Source organism: Vigna unguiculata, chromosome 4 (assembly GCF_037176805.1).
Source record: "Vigna unguiculata cultivar grain cowpea cultivar isolate G323 ecotype 2 chromosome 4, ASM3717680v1, whole genome shotgun sequence".
NCBI classification, from domain to species: domain Eukaryota; kingdom Viridiplantae; phylum Streptophyta; class Magnoliopsida; order Fabales; family Fabaceae; genus Vigna; species Vigna unguiculata.
In genome coordinates, this window is record NC_140795.1 from 21765952 (window position 1) to 21781011 (window position 15060).

The following is a 15060-nucleotide window of genomic DNA, read 5'->3' on the forward strand; positions in this document are numbered from 1 at the left end:
CTACAAAGTTCATCAATGGAATTAAATAATAATCCTAGTTATTTTCATTTTTCCTACTTTGCAATCAAAACTTGGTATGCATATGCAACATAATATATCTTATGTTTGAAGCAATTAAGCAAACCTTGGCAGCAACACTTTGAGGATCCTTAGAAGGGCTTGGATTTGGTTTTGTTGCTTTACTTGCAATTTTCATGGCTTCTTGGCATTGGTAGCTTGTAGGTTTCTCGCTATAAACACCAATCTCACAATGAGTTCTATAAAATTGAATTAATTATGTAAATTAATGAGTTCTAGCTTTTGTTTTTTGTTTTATTGTTATTAGGTTTGAAAGGAAAGAAAGAAAGAAAGATGTGCGTCAGGATGTATTATATAATAATAATAATTTGGAGTATATTTTGTTGAAGAAGTTAGATAGAGAAATTTACTCGTAATTACCAAGCAACTACCATCCAACTTACTAGCAAAAGATCAACACTTCTTAATGACATCATGCCTAAGCACCTTTGAGCTAATCCAGTTATCTGAAACTAAGATACCTTCCCAGAAACTAAGAAAGATCAATATTTCTATAGCAATCGCTATAGTCCAAGCAATTCTATGTGATTTTCATATGCATTATACTTGTACTTTATGTCACAATGTGCTAGCTAATCCTTCAAATATTATTTGTTACAACTAAACTACGTAACTTTGTTTTTCATCTAAAACTTCAACCAAACGAAAAAAATGTTGCTTTTATCAGTGAAATGCAATAAAGTATTAAGACGAACCTTGCATTGGATGTGTGTGTGTAATCTAACAAGTGTAATAGTTTATGAACTCCAAGTCTATCTGAACGAAAACACACGATCATCATATTTCTCTTCTTTGTTATCAAACATAGTAATGAAACTAAGTTCTTTTCATTTTTTTTTTGCAACTAATGTATTTAAGACTTACATTAATGTTCTACAGTGTGAAAAGAGTATATAAAACATATACTAATAAAAAGAGGCCATTACGCTGGCTGCCTTGAACACGGATTGTTTTTACACAAGCAGCAACTACAAGTTTTGATTACATAGAATGGGCCACATGCTTTTTTAGCAGATTTTATATATATTTTAGACAATTTATAATTACATGTAAAATCCAATCCAAATAAAAACTAAATAACAATGCAGAATTCATGGAGTAAAGACATAAATCACTGGCTATTTCACTTGCCATAGAAATATTAAACCTGGAAAACCAGAAGACACTACAAAAAAAGTGAAAATTTGTGACGGTTTAAAAAACTGTTAGAATTACATATGTCAAAAATCTTTTGTGACAAAAAACATTTAACCTCTAGTATTGTTGTCAGAAAAGAAAAAAATTACTACCGTTTAAAAACCGCTAAAAATTTATTTTTTTCTTATGATATTTCATCATATTTTGACGGTTAAAAATTGGCAAAAATTATTGATGACCACCTCCATGCAAATATAACCTGAAATTAGTAGACATATCTCTACCCTATCATCCCACTTCTCTCCCTTGATCATATAAGCATCCAACCCAGAATTCGTAACATTAGACTTTAGATGATTATATATATATATATATATATATATATATATATATATATATATATATATATATATATATATATATATATATATATATATATATAATTCATTTAGAAACATCTATTGTGTTCTAAAGTTCAATCATAGTTCACAAATTTGCAACAACAAAATGGACAACATTTCAATCATAGTTCACAAGCCCTTTATCCCATAATCCAGACCATTTACATAAATTTATAATCATTATTAGTCTGGGAGATGGAAGTTTTTTATTCCTAACATAGTGACAACAAATTAATGAGAATTGTCAAGTACTTTGAGAACGAACTATTAACTATAGATAAGTAACAATTCCTATAAAAATAAATCTCTAAAAAATACTAGGATAATTCCTATATATTGCAAAAAAGTCACCTTTTCAAAAAGTTGTAAACTTCCTTTATTATACCTAACATAAAAGTTCAGATATTAGATAGTTCTTTTAAACCCAAACAACCATTCTATTCTCTATTTGTCTTCTTGGTATATATATATATATATATATATATATATGTATATATGTATGTATGTATGTAGATATGTATATATATATATATATATATATATATATATATATTACACTATAAAAATAATGTTTGTAGGCTTTTCATGTACTTTTTGGTCATTATGAAGAAAACAATTCTAAGGGCTTTGTGAGCATAATGCAACACCATATCAGAAAGTGATTCTTAATAATCTCACAAAAATTGCACATATTTTTGTTCTTTCATGCATTGTACCTCTTCAATGTCATCATTATTGTAAATTCCATAACGTAAGACTTGACTTAAGTTATTTGCTAATGCCGCAACATCATAGTCCTGGTTTTGATAATCATCCTTATCAGTATCCCTATTTTTGTCATGAAATGTTGTTGACCTTCTATAACAATCAATTAATTAAGAATCATTAAACGGGCCCAATACACAACCACAAGATGATCTACATTCAAGATCATTCAAAATACACTCAATCCCAAGAATAATAAGAAAAGTATTTAGTAACAGGAATCAAGATCGTGCTCAAGTCTGAGGTTCCAAGCATGTATTCCATTATGTCACAAACTGTTAGATTTGATGCACCAATATTTCACAACCAAGAGGGGGTGAATTGGTTTTAACAAATTTTGCCCAGTTTTAGCAATTTCGAGACTGTTTTGATAAACCCTTTGCTTGTTGAATTAATTGAAATAGTGTGATTGGATGCTTAATGTTTGGAGCATTTATACCATGTCAAAACATAGAGAAGAAGAGATAAAGCACACAAAAGATTTATATTGGTTTGATTCCTTAGAATCTAAAACCAGTTTTCCCTAGCAAACTACAGTTAGAGATTTTCACTATATCTCAAGAATTACAAGATTTACATATACACTTGGTAAATCTAAACTCTCAGATAAAAAGATCACACAAGCAAGGCTATACCACACACTTGCTTCAACAAAGAAAAATAGCAAGACTATCACACACACTTGCTTTAACAACTAAAAACAGCAAGGCTATGACATCCACTTGCTTTAACCAGAAAACAGTAAAACATATAGTTTCAAACTATACTTAGAAAACAAGAACACAGCCTAAAAATTAGATTGAGTACACCATTTCCAAGTCTGAATTTTCTTCTTCTTGCCAAGCCAAATTTGATGTTTCTTGAAGAAATTCTCTAGAAGATCTTCCAAGATTGCTCCAAGAACCTGTTTCACACCTTTCTTTCTTTCTTTTGGTTGAACAACTATGAAAACAGAAGGTGCAGTGATCTGATTTTATAAATCAACTGTTGTCAGCACGAGCCTAGTTGACTACATTAGTTGGTTAGTCGACTATTGGGGCAACAGATTAACATTTTCAGATTATCACATACATGCCATGTTAACCATTGTCATGCTATTGTGGACATCATCAAAAACATTTCATATACACTTAATCAGTAATAATATCCCCCTTTTTTTATGATGGACAAACTTGCATAGAATAACAAACCTTTCTCCCCCTTTGGACATGATCAAAAACAGGGATAAAAAAATGCAGAAAATAGCCAATCTCAATGAAGTATATAGCTAAAAGCATTCAAAACCATGGGCTACCTTTGTTCCCCTTAACTTGAAACCCCTTATATGATGAATAGGCCAATGAAATCATAGAATATCATAACTATGGAATGCATGTCATTAAATAATATGGTATCAAAGTAAAATGTAGCAGATGGGGATAAGAGAAATTGGAATATCAAAGCACAAGCAACATTGTCAAATCAAGTAACAAGAAAAGAGCAACATGGACTTAATGGGAAAACCAAATACAACAAATTTTATCATATTAGCTCAAAGTACAATCAATCACAACAGAACAATCTTGATCCCAAAATCTAGATGCATGGTTACTCCCCCTAGGAACAAACACCTAACACCTATATCTACTTTCTTATTATAGATTTTCAAAGATTAAAATGGAAAAATGTTGGTGAGAGATGAATCATCAAAACATCATGTAATCAATTTTGCAGAAGATTAATTAATTTGGATTTTGGCATAAACGAATATCATAGAGCAAAATCATAAGCACAACAATATAGAGAAAATAATCTTTTAATTGATTATCTAGTTGATTATTTTATGCATAAAAATATGAAAAATGCACATTTTACCTCAAACAAGTTATGTTTAGTATGTCAAAGTCATGGTTCTTCCTTTTCAGTGAACAAGCATGCAATAAATCCAAAAGATGAGTTGTCAAAAGCGCAATGAATGATACTAAACAAGTTATGTTCACAATATCTCTTTAGTAAATTTTTATCAAAGGCACAACACCCTAGCAACACACACACATTTCTCCCTATTTTTGGACATTTAGCAAAATAAGGGAATGACAGTAAAAAAATATGCAAACGGTGAGACATATTCAGTATCAATTTCACAAATGTGGATCAGACAAAGAAGTGGCAAACAACACATACAACAGAGAAGCAAAAGATGTGCCATATATCAATTGTCAAATTAGATTGGGCATTGTACAGATTAAAACCAAATTAAGCAAAAAATGAAAGCAAAAGAAGAAGGATAGCAAGATTACAACCCATTAATCGAACATTTTAGCTTATGGAGATGCTTCCTCATCATCAACAATGGCAACGACAAATTTCTCTTCTTCTTCCTCAGACGCATATAAAGGTTGCTGGAAGGATGAATAACAACAACACAATTCAAGGATTTTAAAGAGATTGGGAATTTTGAAAACAATTAGAGAATGGGGATTTAGGGTTCATAATAGATTTGGGGGTTTGGAGGTTTTGTATTGGAAAGAAGTTTAAAGGAGAATTTTTTTTTTTACCAAACCACTTTTGTGTCAGACGTAGTTAACTAGGTTACTAATGTAGTCGACTTGCTTCGAAATATAACACAGGGAATATGAAAAATGCGTGACTAGTTAACTAGCAAGTTGACTATTTTATGCAGAAAGATAAAACCAGATGCAGAAATTACAAAGTCTGATGCAATATGAAACAATAGTTAACTACGAAATTGACTACGTAATGCAGAAACAGAAAATCTGGTGCAGTGGTGACAATTCTGGTGCAGTATGAAAAGGATAGTTAACTAAGGAGTTGACTATGTAAGGCAGGAACAGAAAAATAGGTGCAATAATATTGATTCTGGTGCAGTATTTAGATGATAGTTGATTCGTAAGTCGACTATTTTAATGTAGAATGGTAAAATCTGATGTAGATTTTTATGTTGTAAATGTGAAATCAAGTATGTCTAATTCATTAAAATGTTGAAGAATAGCAATATAGATGTAACAACACAATTTGTATTTGTAGAAACACTTTTGGTAGTAAAAGGTTAATTTTTATGTCCTAAGAAACATCATCAAAAAGTGTTAAAAGTTGTTTTACCCATATCATTATTGAAGCACGGAATGATTCAAACTTATTTTTAGTTGTGCAACCCAAAAATAGTAGCACATTGATCATTGGGCTTTTCATAAACCCTGTAAAACAATTTAAAGAGATGATACAGGTACCCAATTGAATTTGGGTCCTTTCATGTTAGACAAAACATTTGATTCTTTAGCTATCCATTCATATTTACCCTCAGGAACACCACAATTCTTAAAGTAGCATTTATTTTATGTATTGGTCAGGTTCACAACAATAAAAGCATACAATAGAAGATGGTTTACTCAAGTTAACGAATTTCCTTGACTCTAGTTGACTACTAAGTTTATTTTCGTGTTCTGCATAACCTATGCCTTCTCTATTCAGTACACTTTTTTGGGAACCTAAAATTGCATCCAAATTATTTCTTCCTAGAGTGAATCTAGTTAATGTACTCATTAGATATTTAATTCTTTCTAATTGTTTGGAACAATTTTCACAATTAATCACATTCTTCTTGCAATTAAAACTTTTATGCTTTTCTATATTTTCTAGGTCAGTTTTCAACTCTTCATTTTCTGTTTCAAGTTGTTTTAATCTGTTTTCAAGCCACCTATTTTCACCTTTATGTCTATTATTAGAATATTGCAACTTTCTAGCCTCTTCATGCAACTCATTATATACATCAAGTAGTTGATAGAATCTGTTTTCATAACTTTCATCAATGGATTCAAGATTACTTACACTACTAGCAGAGGATTTTGTATTAGCCATTAAACACATATTTGTTTCTTCTTCAGGGCTTTCACTTGAATCACTAGAGGTGCTGGAGTCATTGACCTCCCAAGCAATATATGCTTTCTTCACTCTCTTAGATTTGTTTGTAGCTTCAATCTTTTGCTCCAATTTCTTTTTGATCTTGAGAATTGGGCAATCAGGTTTGATATGACCAGATTTGCCACACTCATAGCATGTTGGAGTGCTAGGTGAATCTTGCCTCTTGGAAGGGAATCTTCTATTTCCTGCAGCTGCAGATTTTGCATTATATTTATTTTTGTACATCAAAAATCTTGAGAAACGTTTTACCATAAGATTCAGTGTCTCTGAATTAGAATTTTCATCCTCTTAATCTGTTGTTTCTTTATCTTTGTTGGCTTTGCTTTTGCTTTCAGTTTTTGCAGCAGCTTTTAATGCAATGCTTTGCCTTTTCTCCCCTTCCTCTTCCTCTTTTAGTCGTCCAAGTTCCAATTCATGTTCTCTTAGTTTTCCAAAGAGAGTTGTCATACTCATTGTGGTGAGGTCTCTTGATTCTGATATTGTAGTGACTTTAGGCTGCCATGCTCTATTCAGACTTTTCAGAATTTTGATATTCAATTCTTCTTTTTCAGAAGTCTTTCCCAAGGCTTTGAGATGATTCACAATATGAGTGAACCTTTTTTGCACATCCTAAACATTTCATACTCCTGGATTAATGTGTTCTTTCTAGCTCTCTTAACTTCATTTGTGCCGTCATGAGTCACCTCTAACACATGCCACATTTCTTTGGCGGATTGACAAATTTATACCCCGTAGAATTCATCCAATGTTAATGCAAATGAGATTATATTTTTGGCTCTCACATCATAATGAGCACGTTTATTTTCATCAAGGGTCCAAGATAAGAAATCTTTAGGCATAGTTTTTCCTTCCTCAATTTGTAGGTATGAATGGCCCATTTACAATAGCATCCCATACACCTTTATCAAGGGATTCTAAAAAGATTATCATTCTGATTTTCCAGAAGGGATAGTTATCTCCAAAGAATAAGGGTAGTCTGTTTATTGAAGCCCCTTCAGAAAAAGTATGTGAAATATTGGCCATCTGTTAGGATCTAGTCGACTATGGATTCGACTAACCAGCTCTGGTGCCACTTGTTAGATTTCATGCACCAATATTTCACAACCAAGACGGGGGTGAATTGGTTTTAGCAAATGTTGCCCAATTTTAGCAATTTCGAGACTGTTTTGATAAACTCTTTGCTTGTTGAATCAATTGAAATAGTATGATTGGATGCTTAATGTTTGGAGCATTTATACCATGTCAAAATATAGAGAAGAAGAGATAAAGCACACAAAAGATTTATACTGGTTCGATTCCTTAGAATCTACATCCAGTTTCCCCTAGCAAACTACAGCTAGAGATTTTCACTATATCTCAAGAATTACAAGATTTACATATACACTTGGTAAATCTAAACTCTAAGATAAAAAAGATCACACAAGCAAGGCTATACCACACACTTGCTTCAACAAACAAAAATAGCAAGACTATCACACACACTTGCTTTAACAACCAAAAACAGTAAGGCTATCACACACACTTGCTTTAACCAGAAAACAGTAAAACATAGAGTTTCAAACTATACTTAGAACACAAGAACACAACCTAAAAATTAGATTGAGTACACCTTTTCCAAGTTTGAATTTTCTTCTTCTTGCCAAGCCAAATTTGATGTTTCTTGATGAAATTCTCAAGAGGATCTTCCAAGATTGCTACAAGAACCCGTTTCACACCTTTCTTTCTTTCTTTGGGTTGAACAACTATGAAAACAGAAGGTGCAGTGATCTGATTTTATAAATCAGTTGTTGTCAGCGCGAGCCTAGTCGACTACATTAGTTGGCTAGTCGACTATCGGGGCAGCAGATTATCATTTTCAGATTATCACATACATGTCATGTTAACCATTGTCATGCTATTATGGACATCATCAAAAACATTTCAGATACACTTAATCAGCAACACATACAGATAACGTTGTCGTTGACACGATCAAATTAATACTACTAATCTATAACAACTTTACTATTGTTAAGAAAGTAGCCAGAAAAAAATTAGTATGGGTTAAGTTAACCCTAAGTCGTCTCCCAACGAACACGGAATTGATTTTTAACCAAAGTAACTTCTTGATTAATTCTAATCTAAGTTTTCACATTTAATCAAAGTAACTTCTCAATTATTAGCAAAAACTCATACAATCATATGAAAGTTTCTAAAATTAATCAAAGTAACTTCTCAATTAAAATTTAAAAACCCTTGGACTCATACGATTGTTACGTTATGTAGATTTAACATCGTGCTAACTTGCTACAATGTAAAAATTATTACTTTTACTAAATTAAGAACCAAAAGACATAAATGAAAATAAATCACAACAAGAATCAAAAGAACAAAAAAATTTATGCTAATCTCATAATCCAACTAAGAAATTATAGTGGAACTAACCTTGAAGCTCAGCCTTCCATGGAATGCAAACTAAAATAAAACTAAAAGAAGAATAGAGAGAGAAAAAGGAAACGAAATTAGGCCCCTCTTAAGGGTTCCTAAACTCTGAAGTCCCAAGCTTGTTTTCTGCTTCTCCCTTGGTCTCTTAATATAGGACTTGGACTGGGTTTTCAGTTGCTAAAATATTTTATCTATTGATATAATATTTCTCAAATAATTAACAAAGTTTATTAATTTCTAAAATATTTAGAAGATTTTCTCTGTTGATAATTTGAGATATACCAAAGATAATTAATTAAAAATCTTTAATTAATTATTTAGCAACTTAATTTCTGTCCAATTTCCAATTTTGTCCCTCTTATTTTAATATTTGACCAGCATTGATCAGAATCTACAATGTTTGACCAGTCTTTGAATGATTAACCAGAGTTGACTCGTTGACTGTGCAATAACAGACTAACACGTGGCAAATCTTCTCTCTCCAAAATTAAGGTTTCTTTTCCTGCCTCCATTAGGGTTTTGTCCTCCACCATGGTTTTTGTCGCATGTGCAATGACGGCTGCCATTGAAATTGTCGGCGAGGCTGTTGTTCTAGTGTACTACATTGGTGGTTCGAAGGCAGTGTCATGATCGCAGGTTTCTGGTGGTCCTCTCCACTCCGGCGTCATGGTTTGACGTGAACGCGATGTTGTTCGAAAGCTGATGCAATTGCAGATCTGCGGTGGATCTACTACGCTCTCCATTTTTGGTCTAGCTTTGCTTTTACAGATCGCGCAATATGGTGTGTGAAGGCATTAACGCTTCATGTGATAAAATCAAACTAGGAATATTGAATATTGAAGATTGACGAAGAACAATAGGGCCTCTACTGGAAGAATAGAGTTTGAATCTCATTCATATGGAAGAGTAATAGAGATTACAGAAGGAAGGAATTGTTCTCAGAATTGAATGAATGAATGAATAGCTACAACAAAATATGCATTCTTCCTATTTATATCCAATAACAGCCACTAACTAACTTCCTTCCCAAAATAGAACTAACAAAATAACAACAAATCAATACGTATTCTATACACATATATGATCTTTATAATTCAATACAAAGGATCGTATCATAGCCCTCCCCTTAAGCAATTGCTTGACCTCAAGAATTGAAGAAAGGAAACTTCCTCTTCAAGTCATAGTAGTATTCCCAAGTAGAATCCTCAAGTAGCTGATGTTTCCACTTGACTAATACCTTTGTGACAGCTCTACCCTGCCTCTTCACAGTCATGCAATCTAATATAGCTTCTGGTTCTTTGTCCTGTTGTTCCTCTTTCGAGAAAGGCAAACCAGACACCACATTGTTTTCTCCAATGTGTTTCCTCAACTAAGACACATGGAAGACATTATGCACCTTAGAAGTAGAAGGTAGTTTCAACTTGTAAGCTACTGCACCAACTTTGCTAAAAATTTCAAAAGGGCCAAAGAATTTAAGACTCAATTTAGCATTAATCATGTTAGCAACTGAAACCTGCCTATAAGGATGCAATTTCACAAACACAAAGTCTCCCACTTCGAAAATCCTTTCTGATCTATGCTTATTAGCATTCTGTTTCATCCTGTTTTGTGCCCTTTGTAAATGGAACTTCAGAACCTTAAGCATCTCCTCCCTCTTCCTTAAACTCCTATCTATCAGCTCAATCTTTGATTCTCCAGGAAAATAAGGCAAGCATACTGGAGGAGGTTATCCATACACGATCCCATATGGAGTAGTATTGATGGCACTATGGAATGTGGTATTATACCACCATTCAGCCAAAGCTAGCCACTTAGACTAGAGGACAACCGAAGCTACACCCCTTGCAAAGACATCAGCTCCTGCCAGAAATGGCTCACAAAGACAGGATCCCTATCACTAGTGATCGAATCTGGGAAGCCATGTAATTTGAATAAAAAATCCAAAAAGACTTGAGCCACATCAGAAGCACTGTAAGGGTGGGATAAAGGCATAAAATAACATATTTGCTCAATCTATCCAACACTACAAATATCACCTACTTACCAAATGAATTAGGAAGGCCTTCAATAAAATCCATAGATATATGCTGCCATACGTGACCAAGGATTGGAAGAGGTTAAAATAACCTTAGTTAAGCCACTATTTCATATTTACAAGTTTGACAAATTTGGCATTGCTGAATGAATTTGATCACATCCTTTGTCTTGCCCTTCCAGTATAAGATAACCTCAATTTGCTTTAAAGTAGCCCTCCTTCCCGAATGTCCCCATGTAGGAGAAGAATGCATCCATTCGAGAATTTCTTTCGTCAAATTATCTTTCTGCCCAACCACCACTTTGCCCTACCTTCTCAATCACCATTCTGCCATGTGAAATGATTATGAGAACAAGGATCTGCTTGAATCTCCTCAATAACTTTTTTTAAAACATCATCCATAGACCAAGTTTGTTGAAATTTGGCCAACATATCAGATTGAACCTGATGCACCGGCAACTGACAACACTCAAATAACTGCACCCTTAACAAAGCATCAACTGCAATGTTGTCCTGACCTTCCTTGTACTCAATAGCAAAGTCATATTCCATCAGTTTAACCAACCACTTCTACTGAAAATCAATGGTAAATCTCCGCTCCAGAATGTATTTAAGGCTCTTGTGATTAGTCTTAATAGTAAAATGATGATAAAGCAAACAATGCCTCCACTTCTAGATAGTAAACACTACTGCTATAAGCTCCTTTTCATAAGTAGATAGGGATTGCTATTGTTGATTTAAGATCCTACTAATGAAAGCCACAGGATGATGCTCTTGCATCAACACAAAACCAACGCCATACCCACAAGCATCTAATTCTAGCACAAATTCCTTCGAAAAATCAAGTAAAGTAAGAATTGGAGCAGTAATAAGAGCCTCTTTCAATTGCTGGAAGGCTGCCTTAGCTTCCTCAGACTAGCAAAACCCATCTTTCTTCAACATATTAGATAAGGGCGTTGCAATAACACCATACCCTTTCACAAACCTCTTGTAATAACCGGATAGCCCCAAAAAACCTCTCAACTGCTTAATATTCTAAGGTAAGGGCCAATTCCTTATTGCCTCAATCTTGGAAGGATCAGTAGCCACTGCCTCCTTGGAAATAAAGTGTCCTAAGTATTCAACTCTAGGCACACCAAAGAAGCACTTGGATTGTCTAGCAAACAAAGAATGGTCCCTCAAGGTCTTCAACACAATCTATAAATGCTTCAAATGTTCCTCTTCCCCTTTACTGTAGACTAGTATATCATCAAAGAATACCAAAAGGAACTTCCTCAAATAGTCTTTAAAGATGGCATTCATCAACCCTTGAAAGGTTGTCGAAGCATTAGTTAGACTGAAGGGCATCACAAGATATTTGTAGTGTCTTCCATGGGTCCTAAATGCAATTTTATACACATCATCTGGATGCATTCTGACTTGGTTATAGCCTAACCTTAAGTCAATATTGGCAAAGATAAATGAGCTATGTAGTTCATCCAATAGGTCTTCCACAAGAGGAATAGGGAATTTATCCTTAACAATTTGCTTATTTAACTCCCTTAAATCAACACACATCCTCCAAGACCCATCCTTCTTGCCAACCAGCACAACTAGACTTGCATAGGGACTACTACTGTTTTGGATAATTCCAAATTGCAAGTATTCCTTAATCAACCCATTAATAACATCTTTCTAGTGTTTGGCATACTCGTAGGGTCTGATATTAACTAGATCAGATCCTTGTATCAAAGGAATCTGATGATCATGGTCTGGCCTTCTAGGAGGTAACTGCTTTGGCTCTTGGAACAAATTTGCAAAGTCCAATAAAACTTGATCGATTTTTACAAAAACCTCTCCATTATCAGCATGAGTATTCATAGTCTGCAGTAACCCTTCTCCCTAGTCACACAACTGAATCATAGACAAGTTGACTCCTTCTTCAATGACTTTACTAATTTGTTGCTTCTTCACTGTTTTCAAGCCCCCTGAAGAAAAACCCCTCAACACATGCCTTTTTCCTTTGAGGGAAAACTCCATCACCAGCTTGTCAAAATTAAATATAATATTCCTTAAGGTTACCAGCCACTCAATTCCCAACACTAGATCATAACCACGAAGGGGAAGCAGCATTACATTAGAGTTAAAAGTACTTTGTTGCAATTGCCAACTGAATTTCTTCACCATGGAAGATATAGCCAATGTATTACCATCAGCCACAGAAACTCGCAAAGGTTTCATTGGCTCAATCTTACACCCCAACCTCTTAGCCACTTGCACATAGAGGAAGTTATTAGTACTTCCACTGTCAATCAGAATGTGAATTGGCTTCTTCCTAACAAAACTAATCACCCGCATTGTCCTCATAGTCTTGCAAGAACACAAACCAGTTAATGCACTAACTGATATTAGAGGTTCCTCCATATGACCCTCCTCCTCAACATCCCCATCTAACTCCTCAACTGAATCCTCCATCTCATCCACCTCCATCACATGAATCTATAACTTCCTATGCACCTTAGCATGCTTAGGGGAAAATTGTAACATCCCGTCAGGATATTACTGATTAAAATAAATAAAATCATAAAGTCATCGTTTTTATGAATAAACCTCATTTCCCAAAATGCAGGAAATTTAAAATTTATTAAATACCAACAATTGTTCAAGTCTATAAGCACCAAAATAATTAATTATAAAAGTTCTCGTAAAGGTTTACAACGTATTTCAATAATCAAAGAAAAGTAACATAAGTTGTTCCCTAATCTATCCCCTCTCCATAGCTAAGCTTCACTAGAGCCATTTGCATCAACAACATCTGCTCCCGTGTACCGCGTACACGATCATCGCCAATCACAAGCAGATAGGGTGAGCTTAACAATTATAACAGATAAAACAGCACATCACATCAGATATAACACATATATATTTAGACATGCCCAAACATCTTTAGAATACCAGATAACATAACCACACCCATTATCTTCGTGTTCTACCTCTTCTAGTGATTACTTCAAGATGACTTTCTGCCATACCTATCGGCCACAACCGATAGAGCACGTGCGAGAAACATTGCTACGGATCATACACCGTAACGCCAAGTAGAGTTCCCAAATACGAACATAGTTCGTATCGTCCCAAGACTACCAAACTCGTCAGCCAACAACTGAGGAGGGCAATCTATCTGCACCTATCCGTACTGGCCACAACCAGCACACTCACACCGGCAACACTCGCCAACCCAATACCACAACTCAGCAGTTCCTCATGTTCATTCGCCATCCCGAGCCACAACTCAAGAGATGTTATTCCGAGCCACAACTCAAGGAATACCACATGCTTAACCCCTATCCCGAGCCAGAACTCAAAGGATACGTTCCGAGCCACAACTCAAGGAACCCAGCAATCCCACCTTTTAAGCATCACTAAAAGCCTCGTAGAACACCCTTAAGTAGTCCAACAACTAGGACTTACAACTAGGACTTACAACAACTCAATCGCCTAGCGGGGGACATGTACCGCTAGGCGCCCTCAACTTCCAGACCGCCTGGCGGGGGACACGTACCACCAGGCGCCAAGCGCCTCAAAAATCACAAAGTCTACAACCACCGCCCATTGGGACCGTCTGCACTACCAGGAAAACACTATTCCTAAAGCTACTATTTTTGTTGCTATCGTTTGGCGGGACCTTTCCCTCCGCCAGACGCCACCTGCACCAGAATCCCACTGTCGCCTCGCTATCGCTTGGCGAACCTGGCTCTGCCGCCAGGCATCGTATCAGTACTTGTGCAGTATTGGTTTTGGGTTAGATACTCTTCATGTCTTACACTCACACCTGCCCTCAATCCATTGTGCTCCTAACTACGTGCATTATATTGTATATAAGTATGGACATTTACAACTTTCCCTCTCTACAACAACTCTTCACAAAATAATTCCACTCCAAGAGACTCACTAATTGTTGGGTGTCATCCATGTTTTCCCGAACCAATACATATATGCCATCTATTAAGGTCATGCCAGTACTTGAATATCCCATAAGCTAACAGACTTCCCATGCTTCTAATTACCATTCTCTCAATTACTTTATACACTTATAAAGTAAGATTAGTAATATCATTACCTTAGTAGGGTCGCCGTACACTAGCCCCTGCATCAGTCCTTTTCATTCAAGTATATATCCTACTGCAAAATCTTAACAGATTCCTTCACTTATCAGAAATAAACATTACATTCCCTACTTACACTTGTCATTACTAAAAACTTTTATTTAACCCTCATCTTCAACCCCCTTGCAGCTAACTAGGAACTGATTTACCAAAG